This window comes from Falco peregrinus, chromosome 5, assembly GCF_023634155.1.
Source record: "Falco peregrinus isolate bFalPer1 chromosome 5, bFalPer1.pri, whole genome shotgun sequence".
In the NCBI taxonomy this organism is placed as follows: Eukaryota; Metazoa; Chordata; class Aves; order Falconiformes; family Falconidae; genus Falco; species Falco peregrinus.
The window spans coordinates 23843473-23857889 of record NC_073725.1 but is presented as its reverse complement, the minus strand read 5'-3'; the positions used below and the strand labels follow the sequence as shown (position 1 = coordinate 23857889).

At 40.0% G+C, this 14417-nt stretch overlaps 1 protein-coding gene across 1 annotated transcript in view; it reads right to left on the bottom strand.

Moving 5' to 3' along the window:
- Positions 1 to 12452: 12452 nt before the first annotated feature.
- Positions 12453 to 14417, bottom strand: part of POU6F2 (POU class 6 homeobox 2) — a 253430-nt gene continuing 251465 nt past the window's right edge. The window contains exon 9 of the mRNA XM_013298398.3: positions 12453 to 14417. This exon is cut by the window's right edge and continues 1934 nt beyond it. The gene's annotated coding sequence lies outside the window, so the exon portion shown is untranslated.

Here is a 14417-nt window from a genome sequence, read left to right as displayed (position 1 = left end):
GCCCCCGAAGACCCGTTCCAGCTCACTTCGTGTTCATCTGAATGCTGTGTTTGTGGTACCACGGGGAGCGGGCTGGCCCCAGATTATAGTGACTTCTGCCCTTGGGAAGCTGGGGAGGGGGAACTGTAAATGCCTCGAATTGACCTGAGGGGGCTGCGGTCACCGGGCTCTGGGTGGTGGTGGCTGTGTGGGTGCTGCAGCGGGGTACCCCGGGCTCACCTGTGCTGAGAGGTGGCGGGGAAGCTACTGTCTTTACAGTAGCTCTCGGGGAAAGGTGACGGGGCAATCTGCCCTTCTGGGAAGCAAAGGGGGGAGCAGAGTCCTTAAGGTTCTTCTCCAGGAATGCCCTGCCAAAATGCAAACACAAAGAGTTTTAACGCTTCAGAGGTGGTGGGTACATCTGTACAACCTTCCAGGTGATTGGTGGGATGGAAAATGTCGGTGTTCCTAGAGCTAAATAAAGTAATTTATGTACTTTCATGTAAATAGTTCCATTACTTTAGATTGTATTGGGTAGGGGAAAATAACCAACAGCTTGTATCGTTCAACACCAGTGCAGATTTCTTCAAGTAATTTCCAGGAGTAACAGGCTATCTTGACAGGATAATTCACGTTTGAATTTCACCCATTTCACGACATAACTTTCTGTTGACCATTGAACTGGACTCTTCCACCACACCTGAGAGGAAACCAGACCCTTCCAGAATCTGGGGTCTGAGTACGCAGCTGGCTTCTTTTACACCCCAGAGAGATGCTTCTGCTAATTATATCTTATTTGTTCTTTTTGTAACGTCCCTCAAAGGAGATAGTGAAGATACTGCATCTGCCACTTGAAACTTGGTGTAAGTGGCTCTTTGAGATGGCACTGCAGCTCAACCCTGCAAATGTCTTCAGAAAGCAAACACAGAAATGTCACTAATCAAAATTCACTAATGAGCTTCAGCACACATGCAGAGAATTTTTTTTCCCCAGTATTCATTCAAGCCTCATTTATTGTTTACTACCATTGACATCACTTAATAGTCTGATCTCACAGAATTCAAATACTCTCCTGCTCACTCCTTTCCTTTGCAGGTGCTCATAAGAAGTTTTATCATTTTAAAACTGTTCCAAATCTAGGCAGGTGTATAAATATCTTATTCCCCCCCCTCCTCTTGCAACATTACTCACACCCCCAAAAACAAACTGCTGTGAATTTTCTTCCAGGAGGATGTCTAAGAAAACGCTTTGAAAAAAGTTGTTAGACTTTTATATGGTTATTTCATGTGTGCATTTCACTTTGCTGCAGGCAATGGCAGAAGAAAAAAATCAATCCATATTTGTGTGGAATGAAAAGATGAAAAGAAAAAAAAGTAACTTCCAAAATAATTAGTTGTGTGGTGTTTGGAATGAAATCATCAAAAATACTTGACTTGTTTCCCTGCTGCTTCTGAGCCCTTATAATACACAAACACATTAAGAAAAATTGTTAGTAAGGTTCATTTCAGGGAACAGGCTGCTCTTGTTTTGGAGACCAGTGAATGCCACCCTTTTTCTGAAGCCTGGAACCTCTCCAGTTCTAATTTAGGGGCAAGTGCCTTAAAATGCATCTAAAGCCAAAAATAACATAGCAAGGCATTTCTTTAGAGAAAGACTAAGTGGGTCAACCATTCATTCAGCAATGGATTCAAATGTGGCTACAACAGCCACAACTGAGAAGTTTTCTGCATCTATATCTGCATCTATGGCATGTTTGTGTGTGTATATTGAAAAATAAAAACACACAAATACATATATTCACATAAACACGTTCATTTGCATTTGTGTGAATATATGTACACATATACATACATGGTAATTGTGGTTAATCTTGCATCTCTTCTAAAAGGCTGAATGCTCCTGTTAAGTCTCTGGAAGATGTAGAAAGGAAATGTAGTTGCAATTGGTTTGGTTGGAATTACTTGAAAAACAGTTTATTTAAAATGGGAGGACTTCTGAATGCCTTAAACATACAGCCTTACCATGACAGTGCGTTAACAGTGGCCAACTCCAGCAGAAAAGATTAATATTACTTATAAAAAGCCTGGTGTAGAATGTTTGTTGTACTGTCAACAACACTGTATAGGAGGTGATTTTTTTTGGTCCCTGGCAATGATTTTTGCACAACATACTGAGTAATCATTGTCTACAATGCACTTTTTTCTACCATAAAACCTGTAGAAGGAATAATACAGCCCTCATTTTTCCTCTAGCTTCTAAGGAAAACTCTAAAATATATACCTCATGCCAGTAGTCCATAAACTCCAGTTGTGCTCAGGCACTATGCAACCTGAGGCTACCAAGATCAATAAAATTATTGAACCCACAAATATTTCTACCGCTAGACTTTTGTGGAAGACTTAGAAAAGTCTATATATCCGTACATAGGAAAAAAAGACAAAGAGGCCATTGTTGCTAAGAGGAGTAAAGTCTGCTGGGTTCAGACTGCAAGACAGTGAACATCAGAAATGTGATGTTCATGGTTTGATGCCATAGCAGTATAAATTCAAGAGATGCAACACATTCAGGAAATGGATTTAAGGAGGATGGCTGGCTGGCTCTCGCAATTGCTAATAAGACGCAGAATGTTTCCTGCCAAGGTCACTGGTTTTACTCCATTTCATTATCAATTATTAAATATCTCTTCCTCTTATTTATTAGTTTACAAGTTGTTTTCACATGAGGGACACCATTTGGTGTCCTATGTGAGGTGAATTGTTGATGACAAATCAGGCTCAAAGCAGAGCGGTACCTGTAACAGGAAAACTTGCTACATTGGTAGTAGCTCGCACTCTGTGGCTAAGTGGAAGGACAAGGTCTGTGCAAGGGTATAGAGCTTGATTTCCATCCTCTCCTCCGCCCCCCCCCCCCCCCCCCCCCTTCCTCTCTTGTTGTACATGTTATACTGCATCAACGAGAAAGATAGGTTTTGATTTTTCTACCAGTCTGATAACTTCACATATGCAATAAACCTCCTCTCCCCGTGGTAGCAGGGAGTGTACTAGGTGGTCAGTGGCTGGCTTTCTACTCAGACATGCTTATGTCTAGGGCCACCTTACCTTACAAAATAAAAATAATGAATTTTAATTTTTTGTCTTCACCAGAATAGCAGCTTAAACTAGAATTTATGAGACTGAGAGGCAAAGAAGGGATTTGGTCATGTCACAATGGTAAAAAATTAATAAAGAACAAGGGCAAACTGCTTCAAAATTGATATGAAAAACAGCAGCACATTTCAGTTCTTTTTTTCTCACAGAATTCCTCATTTAGAGGAAAATCTCTGATGTTCATTAACAAAAAGATAGGTATTTCTGGCAAGCCAGTCCTAAAATACATAATTTTCCTTCTTCAGAACATACATGGCATGTTGTTCATGTTGCCAAAGGCAGGGGGGGGGGGGAAGGTTAAATATAACTGAGAGGATATAAGAGAGCAGAAAATTAAAAGCATAATCATAGATGGTGTGAATCTCCCTGAAGGACATCCTGAAACTCTGAGGCAGTGAATAGTTAATTGTTTTTTGTGGGGTTTGGATGGGGTGGGGTTTTGGATCCAGCCGTGCTCATGGATGACATTTCTGTGCTCAGCCTTTTCCTCATTCCTTTCTTTTTGCACGTTTGCCATTGAAGCTGCTTGTGTGATTGCTCTTCAATCTGTTTCAATCATAGAGAAGCGGGTTAGTTTTAAAGATTTGAATACTAAGCGTTGAGGTTGTCCCAGCTGCAATGAGTTAGTGAATGAGAACAGAGAGTGTCTGCCGGAAGATCTGAAGAGGCAGTCATCTTTGACAGCTGGGGATACGGATGAGAAAAGGGCATAGCAGCCAACTCTACTCTTGCAGATATTTGCACAGCACATTTGCCTACACCAAGAGAAAATCATGGATCATCATCTTCTGAAACTTGTTGCCTAGTCGATCTGGATATCAGAGCATCAGGGAAGGCTGTAAATTGCATCTGCCAGCAATATTCACGGTCTTTGGCTCTGTCCAGGTTGTGCTGTAAACGCCAAAGGAAAGCAAAGGCTGAAACACTGAAAAAACTGAAGGAAAAGCAGTAGGACTGACCAAGCAAAGGGGAAAAAAACACCATGCTGATTATCTGGACAATATTAAAATTACCTTATCAGCTCATGAAAGAAAAGTTCTCCAGGGCCGTATTTTACTCTAATTAGCTGTATTCCTTAGCTAAACCCGCTATTTCATCAGATTTTCCATTTTGGAGATTGGAAGATCCGCTCTGGAGTGTTTTCCAGCTCCTCAGTGTCTGTGGCTGAGGAATGGGTTTGCTTCCTTATTCATACCTCCCGTAGTGGCATATTGAAGTATCCTTGTGCTTCAAGAGCTAGGTACCATGTGCTCCAGATGCCTGTGTTGCCGGGGCTCCTCTTCCAGCCACAGGTTTGATTACCTGACAGCTCGTGAAGACCCCCAGTGCGGAGAGCTGCCCGTAGGGTTGGTGTGGGCTTCATTTAGCCTTGCAGTACGTTTGGCTTGCACAGCGCTCCATAGCGGGACACATGTTGTCCTCTTTGAATGGGTGGGTTTGAAAGAGAGGACTAAGTCCCACTGCCAAGCATGACCAACCATTATTCCGATAAACTGAACTGCATCTAGACTTAGCTGGCCTCCTCTAACCCATTTTACTGCACAGGTGCTGAAGGCAGTGAGCTTCAGAGCTTCTTTGAAAGCAGATGAGCATTAGAAGAAGAGGAAAGCACTGAAGTTCCCCAATCATATCCAGTTCTGGAACCGACACCCAAGCAGCTAAGCAACAAAGCTACTTAAGTTAAAGCCATAATCTTGTACCCAGTTTAACATCTTCCCCCAGTTTAAATAGGCTGCTGCCAGTGTGCAAAATTTTACTGACAGTAGTGAACAAGAATGGTCTCAATCCCACTGCAGATTTTGTTAAATTAATGCATGAAAAGTTGTGTTTATTTCTCTCCAGTGTTCACAAGTAGCCTATTTTTCTGATTTAAACCCTGAGCCAAAAAAATAGACTTTCTAATACAATACCTCATAAACAGTTTCTACTGGGAGGCTATTTTCCTCTCCTCCTTCCTTTTAATCACCTTCCTAGTGCAATAGGAGTGGAATGCTTTTTTCACCTAGAGACTTTTTCCATCCTAAATTACAACGTAACTGCTGTGTTGGAAATGGAAGCGACAGACTGGTTTCTTTTAAAGACAGTACCGCTACGCAGTAAGGAACAGTTTTAAAGGAAGTCAAGGCCTGCCTATCTGTTGTGCTGGAAAAAGAATGGTGCCCATTTATTGTAATTTAAATGCAAGATTGACTTCTCTGAAGAAATTAGCAGTGGGCTTTCCAAAAGGAAGGATGTGAGATCGGACAGCCCACTGGTCCTTGCTGGTATGCCTGTTCTGAGGTGTCAGTGGCTGGGCTTGTAAATCACATGAGGAATAAGAACCGTGAGCACCAAGACTAATGAAATCTGGTTTCGTAGGAAGCACCTCTTCCTGGTGGCTTGTGAGCTCAGTGTGATATTTTTTCCTACAGCTGGGATTTAGAAGGACTTTCTTTCTTCTTGGCCTGTGTTGGTGTTAAGGGTTGAGTTTGCAGCAGCCTTTTTCTCACCTGTGACTCTAATCCGCCTCTTTCTTCCCTGGGCTATTTTCATTAAAACTGTAGTTACCTGTGAGGTTTCTTTCCTTCTGTCAGGTTAGTTTGAAACTGACCAACGTTTTAAAGCGTGGAGGTTAAAATTGTGTGAAATCTAAGTAGATAAAGAAAGCAAGCATGCAATGGGTTGTTTCTTTATGATACCAAGCTAACATGGCTACATAAAAATGTAAATACACGCAGAACTGATTGCTTACCTGAGACATGATTGGACTAGGTTGGAGATACTGGCTTTGCATATAAGCACATTCTCTTGTACGTGTTACAGAACTACATATAATTAAAATAGAAAAAAATCAAGCTGTACATAATTGAAAAATAAATAACTATGACATGTGATTCTTTGAAAATGGACATTACCTTCCTGCCCTCTAAACCCATGAATGATTACATATCAAAGAGGAATGAAATTAGTTTTAGGAAAATTACTTCTATCACTCCAGTAAAACAATCTTAGAATCAACATTTATCTTTTGAAAAACTTTAATTATTTTAGAACAGTCAGGTTTCAATTTTAGCGTGAAATTCAAGCCATTTCCAGACATAAATGTAAGTTGTCATATTCTCATCTTCAGCTGATGTCTGGTGCCACAGGACCTGCTTTTGATATCGCACCTTTAAACCACAGCAGAAGAAAGTACGTTATAAATAATACTGACTCCTCAAATCTTGATGTACAGTGAGTGTATGCTCAGCTGATACCAAGTGATTGATAGGCTTTTATTACCATGTACGGCTGTTCTAACACATCTTGGGAAGAGACATACTCTATCAGTTGTGCCTTTCACTTTTTTTTTTTTTTAAAAAAACCCCAAATGACTGAGTTTTGTCTTTTCCTTTCTCGGGTGTGGTTTTACATATTACCTGTTGAGTAATTACTTTGAAGGTATCATGACCTGTAAAGTGCATATGCCAGTGTGGATTTTTGGTCTCTGTTCTTTGTGTTCCTCACTCTGGATGTATAGGCCACCTGGTGAGTTCTGATCCCCAGACTAGCTGATAAATCTTAGACTCACATTGCTAGTGCACATGCTTGGGATTAAGTATACTGGAGGCACAAAGTGGCGCTGATTTAACTTCTCCTTATTAGTTGTCAGTATGTGGATTTGTCAGGGCAACTTCAGAAGGAAGAATCTCAAATGCAGTGGAAAAATAGAGTATTTAAAAAATATTTAATGGCTTATGCTCTTGCATTTATCCCATTTCCCCAATGTTCCCCCCCAAGATTATCTTCAGCAGCCAGTGTTTCTCTGCCAGCTGTCTGCCAAGTCAGAAACAATAGCTGCATTGACTTTAGAAGGGACATGCACATACCTTTCTTCTTGAGATAAAGTCCCCTTCGAGTTGTTTGTATTTCAAAAAGACAAATCAAGATTTACTGATGGGCAAGTTAGTGTCACAGCACTCTCAAAACTAGCCAGCTGCAACAAGGTCTTCCACCATCACATACCAAGTTAACTTCAACAAGTAGTTAGCATGGTTTGCCCTGGCACTGCCACCAATATCCCACAAGGTCTCAAAGGTGTTTGTGCTACTTCTTCATACTCTTCAAGCCAGTCCTCTTGCTTCTCACCTCTGCTGCTTTCTCTCCTTGTTTCTTCTCAACCAGGGTGCTGCTCTCCCATCTCCCTTTGCTTCTTTCTCCTCCCTCTTCCTCGGCTGCTCCCTCTGCCTTGGCTGCCCAACACCTTAACAGAACCAGCCACAGCTGCACCTTATCTACATCAGCCAACCCACCGCCACTGAAGCCAGCCCACAGCTGTATATTATCAATGATAATTAACCCAGCTTCATTCCTCTACAAGTTAGAAAAAAAGTGATAAATAAAACTATCAGTTCACAAATACCTAGGGTAGGTCCAATCCTGTGAAGACTTACTTATACATGTCACTAAATAAATCTATGAAGGTAGCATCAAAACATCGACGCCACTAGTTGGGCAAATAAAGTTATCTACATTGCGGACTTGCAAGATCAATCCCTTTAGTTTCCACAACTAGTAACTGAAAATACCTGTTGCTATTCAAGAACCAACTGCTTCTCTTCAGGTAGCTTAATCTGGATGAGTTAAGATGTAATTCTGGGGATAGTTTCATGGTCCTCTGTTTAAGAACACATAACTGAACTGAGAACGTCAAAAGGACAGAGACAAGATGGTAAAAACCACCAGAATGCATTCTTTGCAAAAAGAAATTATCTTCGTACCTTTGCCTTCTCTTCATTTCAGTTGATAGTTAACAAACAAGTTTATACGTTTTAGAGAAAAGATATCAACAGCTCATGAGAACATGACATGTTTAAAATTAGTAGCATTAAAACCTGGCAGGGATGACTGAATGTCAGTGCAAGCTCTTCAGTGAATTTAAAAACAAAGTGTGGGTGTGCAGAGGTTACACGCTGCAACCAGGGAGTCCACGGCTGCTGGGGCAACCTGTCTGCCCCAGAATGGATTGCAAATTGCCAAACAATAATCTATACGCAGTGTCACCATCTTACTCACTGTCTTCTAAGACCTTCAGCATCCTGGGACCATTTGAGGGACTATTCTGGGACCATCACTGATAGAGAACATATGAGGTGGGAGATCCTCCTGTAAATGGTACTGATGGATAGAGTGGATGGGACATGGATTTTTGTTAGGTGAAGGAGCTTATTAGCTGAACACCAGCAGTACATAGCATATGAAAAGAAGGAAGTGAGCCCAGACCTGACAAGCTTGTTGATGCTGTGCTGGTGGGGGCCCTGCCACAATTTTAAGCTGCTGCTCCACAACAATAGAATCTCATGTTCTTTTAGGACTGGCCCACTCGTGTCGTCCCTAGCACAATTTTAGTACTGCCAAAGCCTTTTTTTGCTGCCACTTGGACTTCTGTGTTTGTGGCCTGAACCTAGACCTATCTACACAAGTGTACACATTATCACACATATAGCTCTTGGGCCGAGAAGTGTTTTGACATGAGGCTGGTGGTCATGCAGCTCGGTGTCCTTATGAACACAATAAAATGAAAGATTCATTACTAAATGAGCAGCTAGATGCCCTTCCTGTAGCTGCTTTGGTGGATTAGGCAAGGCTGCTGCTGGTATTTTAGAAGAAATCAGGGAATTTTGGGTCTGGTTTAAAAACCACAGTTACTGCTGGTGAGCTGCCTGGTGACTCTCCACTCAGTCCTGATCACTGTTGTCCATGATGTGGCAAAATGCAACAGTAAGGGATTGTGAATGAGGAAAACCCCAAACCTCCAAGTCTGTAGAGCAGAGGGTGAGAGAAGGAAAAAAAAACCTTTTCAACTCTTTAATTCTCAATTATTTTCAAGAATGTCATGATCTCATATGGGAGTGATTCATATTAAATCTCGATTCTCAGATTAAAAAGAACCCAACCCAAGAGAACCTTCCCTCTTGATAAGTCTGTTTTGCTTCCCGAGTGCTTGTTTAATTGAAGTGTAAGTCAGTAGAAGAGAATCTTTGCTTGCCAAAGCTCTGCTAATACTCTTGAGTTTTTCTCCCAGAGACTTAGACTGACCAGTCGTAAAGCAGCTGGACAAAGGGAGAGGCCATACAAAAACGTGTCTTCTACAACTTCTGCGTAGTTCTCTCATCTTAGTGCCAGCTTTCCTCCTGTCACACCTGCCTTGAGGGAAGGGCAGGGAACTTACAATTTATCAAGAACATTGCAAATATGTTCTTTTTTTTTTTGCCATGGTAAGAATTGTGCTTCTAAGGATCTTTGCCCTTAATGTTGTACTTAAGGAGCCCTGAAGTACTGTATAGCCAAGCTCTAGAAATCTGATTTTTAACCAGTCAGTAAGGGCTGCAGAGTCTTATAGTCAGCTGTCAGTGGCTTGAAGGTAGGATCTGTTTTGAGCTTTCAGTGATTAATGGGGACATAATTGATTCAGTTTGCAAAGTCACCGTTTCTTGAGACAAAATGGATCCAGGTTATTTAAATAATGGCTAGGTAGGGTCATGTGCCTATGAGGCAGCTACAATACCTATAGTATGATCCGAAGAGAAAGATTTGCATTTTTAAATAGGGTAGAGGAAAAAGCCTCTAACCAATGTTTGCTTGTTGCTTTATCAGTGGTGAATGAAAAATATTTATGTTCAGATTTTAGTAGCTGATATGAAATGACAACGGGTCATTCTCCACATCCTCATATCTTATAAGCAGATGAATTATGTGGGTTTGAAGCATGGCTGTTAGACCATGGTGTGGAGACACAATGCCTAGAGGTGCAATTTTGATACCCCCAGAGGTCTGTAGTATGCTAGGCTGTCCTTACCCATACCATGGTAACTATACAGGTGGGTAGATGTAAAGACTACTCAGTCCCAAGGCATCCCAATTGGGTATTAATGGTGTCGGTACTCCCTGTGTGTAGGCGGTGTGTGGAAACCTGCAGCCATGACTTTTGAAATGAAGCAGGCACATGGTGGTTTGGGCCAAGATATAAAGAAACAGTGGTGTAGGTAGTACTAAGATACAACTTCAAATCATTATGGCACCCCAGTGTCTTCTTTCTCTTTGTTCTCAGCTTCTGTATACCTTTGGATTCAGATGCTTTTGTTTCAGACTGAAGGAGGATTTGGGCACTTACCTACTTTTCCCACATATACTAGCTGATCTAACAAAAGGCTATACCTCTATCATCTTTGCCCTGTTCACGATGATCATCATGTCTACAAGGAAGTTACCTTTTTCCTCTTATGTATCCCCAAAAATGCAGTAAAAAATGCATGGAAAAGGGAAATTCCAATCTAGAAAAATTCAGGATAAAGAAATGTCCCAGGTATTCCCTGTACTTTTTGTGCAAATAAATACTTTGGTTTAGTTTGTCATTATTTAACATATGGTATTGGAAATGTAAAATAATACTTTACAAAATCAAAGGAAAAAGGTTTTGCAAAAGTTTTGTTCCCAAGTGCCAAACACAATGTTCTAATACTGTCAGAGTTTTTTTTTTTTTCCAAAACAACTTTATAATGCACCAAATTAATTTCTCAAAATGTATTGGTTTTTCAGAATCATGTCTTTAGACAGAACTCAATATGACTCCATGCAAGTGTCCTGAAAAACAGGCATTTCTACTACCTGCTATCATGATCACAGAAAGAAATGATGAACAAACCTCATGGGCTCTTCAAAAATGCAAGAGAAGTAATTGGTAAGGCTGACCCGATCTTGCTGCCGCACTCCCCTCCCAATCACTTACCAGCGCTTTGTTCAGGGAGCTGCGGAGGCACCGGGAGAGTCACTGTTTCTGGCCTGCACGTCCACCTGGGCTTAGCTCCACTCAGCCTGGGGGATAATACACACTCACCTGAGTGATCCCACGGTATTCCTGAGGCAGATCCTCTACTCTGCGTATCTGTAGAGAAAATAAGACATCACCAATGTACATGCCCACTCTGGGTACAGAAACAACGTTTAATTTTGCAGATAAAAAGATGCTCCACAGTGCGGATGGGTTTTCTTCCTTCCTTTCTTTCAAGCATTTAACTGTTTTTGTATTGAACTGATGTGAAATTACATGAGCTCTGGTCATGTGAATAATGCATGAGATTTAAGACAAACACATGAAAGGAGCTTATTTTTCATGTCAAACAATTCTTTATTTTTTATGGTACAAATTAAAAGTGACAGATCTGAAGCTGTTAAGAAATACACAAAGTGCAGCTTTACTGACCATACAGATATTGCTCTAGATTAAGTACAGTTTTTGTCAGGTTTTTTTTGTTTAGTTTTTTTTCTTTTTTTTTTTTTTTTTTTTCATGTTAAGCAACCTGTGCAGATAAATCAGCTTTGGTTTCAAAGTCAGAGTAGTAAGGAGCTTTTAAATATCCAGTTTGGTTTCTTGGTCACAAGTCCACCACATCAACTCCTTTTGTAATTATTCTTATTTTTTAACAAGACAATACAGTCCGTTTTGTACTGCCATCTTTCCCGCTGCATGCTCCATGCATGGAAAAACAGATCTCTTTGCAGTGCTTCATAAGTGACCCTGGTGACCATTCTGTAGATTATAGCACATAGGACAAAAATAATAAGAAGAATAATAGTAATAATAATAATTAATAATAATAATATCACTTTTTAACAATAAATAAACAAATGTGCCCCACATAATCTCAAGTTGGAAACAAGCAAACCACATGACAAAAAGCTCATTACAAAATGTTTTCCAAACAGATTTTACAGTCAAACATTGACATGGAAATCAATTTCCTCTCTTATCTTCTTATTTGAATGTTGGTCAATAACTGGGTACAAGTAGAGTGCTGAGGTAAAACACTGATGAACAGTTTTATTTTTGTATTTCTTTTTTTTTTTTTTTTTTAACAGTAACAGTTTAGTATTGCGAGATTGTCAGCAACATTTAGCCATATCTATACAATGTGCATATACCTACATACATTGAGCTTTGGTCCAGCATTGAGAAGACGAGCAAAGGCATTTTACATATTTCTTTTTGGTTATAGCTTGAGTTCTTTGATACGCCTCTACTTGTTCCTTCCTAGCTCCTTTTTGCTTTCTTGTTCTCTCTTTTTTCTTTTTTTTTTTCTTTTTTTTTTTTTTTTTCTTTTTTTGCAGTATTAACGTAAAGAAACTGGAACCATTTGAATGCATTTGATTTCTTCAACTGTCCAAAATAGCTTTTTAGTGAAAAACATAAAAAGACAAAATCAAAACAGTAAGTGAACCTTTGGTTCATTATTCAAATAATAATATTTTATATATATATATTTAAAGAAAGTCAATGATCAATAAATTGGAAAACCATTAAACCTTCACATATGACTGAAGAGACTTTTGTTTCATTTGCTGGTAGCAATCTATCTTTTAGTCACATGCTAAATTAAAAGGTATTCAAATGTAATCAATACATGAAAATTGTTTACAAATGGAAATCAGAAATGTTGCCAGTAACAAAATAAAGGAAAATATTTATGGCCCCCCAAAGATGTATGACTGACACATAATTTATCTTCCTAAGAATCTGTTCAGGCACCATTTATGCCTCATAGCAAAAATTTGTTTATAAAAAAATTAATATAAGAAGCATTACAACACTTTATAAATAATTTACAAAACATAATACAAAATTAGAAAACTGTAAAAAAAATCACTGCACATGAATGGTTTTAAGACTATGGGATGAACATCGTTTTTTCTTCCAAGCTGGCGATTTATATTTATTTTACATTTCTACTGTCCTAGTTATATCCTTCTGATATGTACTTTGGAACAGAAAAAAAGCTTATATAACTGCTGCCAGCACATTTTTAAACATTTAGTATCTTTCATACACTGTTTAGTTAACTTTTCCTTCTTGGGGGATTTTTCTTTACAAAATTTAGAGCAGTCCCTGGGAGACCTGGAAATTTAGTTTCTAGGCAAAGAATGGCTGATGGTTTTGTTCCCAGGCTGTTGATGACAGGGCTGGAGGGGGTGGTGGTGTACTGTTGGTCTCAAGGGTGGCTGCACAGGTAATCATGTATATGGCATTAATGACCTGGACAATTAGCAGCTTACTGGAGACATGACTAGCTCTTCAGGAGCATCTGCTTCCAAACGTGATCTGTTCTTCCCTGCTTCCCTGTTGGCTTCTGGGTGGTCTCCTAATTGTTATGTAAATTGAATAGTGGCCACAAGCTTAGGGCTGTTTGGTATAGATAACATAGATGTATCTGTGGATGTAGGTATCTATGGATGGAGAGGGAAAAAGAAAACCCAGAGTGGCAGATGTTGCTGTGAGACTCTCTTTACTTCACATGCTCAGCTTGTGTAAAGCATCTTTTTTGTCCCTCAGAATTTGCCTGTGGTTACTGTTGTTTCCTCCAGCAGATATTTATGTATCAACAGTCGGAAAAGAGTCAATAAAAATTCTCACTCTCCTCCTCATAAAAGCAATACTGAAAATATCCTTAAATATACCCTGCTGAAGCTTAAAGCCTAAAATGCATTTGCTGGATGTGAGCCCAGCCTGGAGTACTAGATCCTCAGTGCTCTCCCACCCTGACCTTTGAGAGCACTCACACTTATAGGCAGTTTCTGGCACAGATGATGGTCTCTGAAGCCTTAAAACTCCACCAACCATGCAGCAAATACCCCACTCTACAAGGCAAATCCTGTTAATAAAATATTGAGGGCCAGATTCAAAGCCTAGTGAAATCAATGGAAGTCCCTTTCTCTCACTAAGTTTTGTATATAGCCTTGAGTTCTTGAAAACTCTTTACCAGAGGTGTTATTTGAAGACTCCAGCACTTCGGGAACCATCTCCAACATCCTGCATAGACCCACAAAAATCCAGTACAACCATCCTGAGGTCAGTGAATGCAATTAGGAGTTATGCCAGCAGAATTTTACTCTTACCACCTCTACAGTGAGCTGACTGAAATTCCCAGTGTTATCTTTTGGAAAGTCCTGATCAAAATGCAGCTTCTACCCTAACAGTGGGCTGAACCCCAAAGGCTGGAGCCGAGCTCAGAAGAAGAGAATTGCAGGTGACCTTCGTGGGTCAGCCTGTACCCCACTTAGAACCTTCAACACCTTTCTCTCCCTCTGAGCCTTGGTATACTCGTAGGTCCAATGACCACAGTATTTATTTACTTTTTGTATTTGATTTTGTACAATCGAAAAGGAAGACACAGAGATGAGTTATCTTTAAAGGAAAATCAATTCACCTGAAACACATTACAGGTCACCCACCTTACTATTCCCAAAGGATATTCAACAGGTTTCCCTACATCCTGATTG